This window comes from Hirsutella rhossiliensis (genome assembly GCF_020360975.1).
Source record: "Hirsutella rhossiliensis strain HR02 chromosome Unknown scaffold00011, whole genome shotgun sequence".
Classification (NCBI taxonomy): Eukaryota; Fungi; Ascomycota; class Sordariomycetes; order Hypocreales; family Ophiocordycipitaceae; genus Hirsutella; species Hirsutella rhossiliensis.
Window position 1 is genome coordinate 1,355,841 of NW_025408677.1, and position 1,034 is coordinate 1,356,874.

Consider the following 1,034-nt stretch of genomic DNA (forward strand, 5'->3'; position numbering starts at 1 on the left):
AAGTCAAGGACGAGCTCTACAAGGAAAATCGACCTGACAACCTCTCGGACTACATTGCTATGGCAGTACGAATCGACGACAGACAGTATGCGCGACGCCAAGAAAAGAAGCAAGGAAGAGGAAACTGGAACCCTTCCTATGGGAACAACTTCAACCGACGCGCCAACTACAAGAAGAAGCGCGAAACTCCCATTGCCTACGCCCACACAACTAACCCAGGCAGGATGGACCTGGACGCAACCCAAAAAAGCAAAGGAAAGTGTTTCAACTGCGGGAAACTTGGACATTACTCCAAAGAATGCAGACAACCTCGCAAGGAGAAAACCCACTGGGCCCCAGCCCCAGAAGGTAAGAAACACCTAAACGCTACTAACAAACAGGAACCAAAGCATGAACTCCTTAACTGGACTGCATGCTACGACGACAAATGTACGGTACACCTAAGCGACAAACAAGGTACCGGATGGTTTCAAAACCACCAAAGAGAACCCTTGCAATGATGCAACGAAGGATTCCACGACACCGAAACAAGTCAAATTCGCAGAGACAGAATATCCCTATCCTGAAGGAGTCTCACAAGACTGGATCAGGAAGAACGGCAAACGATTCCAGGAAGACATGCGAATTAAAGACCGACAGCAAAGACGGGCAGTCTACAAACAACATAACAAAGAGGACACGGACGCAGCCCTTATGCTCACAAAACTCGGACAACAACCCGAAGAAGATCAACGGAGTGTCGACGACACAAGCTCTGAAGAACAAGAGACACCCGAAGAAACAGAAGACGAAAACGAACTCGCACCACCACCCTCACTACTAAGGAAAACGCCACGATTGGAGAACACGCCCCATACTTCGAAGAATTCGAAGAGATGCTCAAAATTGGAACCCAGCAAATACCTCAAATTCTCACGGAAAACCAACAAGCTGCGATGATTCGATACCAACCGGCACCACGCGGAGGAGACTACGCTGTGGCTATCGCCGTAGTCGATACCTTTACAGCTCTACAACGAGAATGGCAACCACGA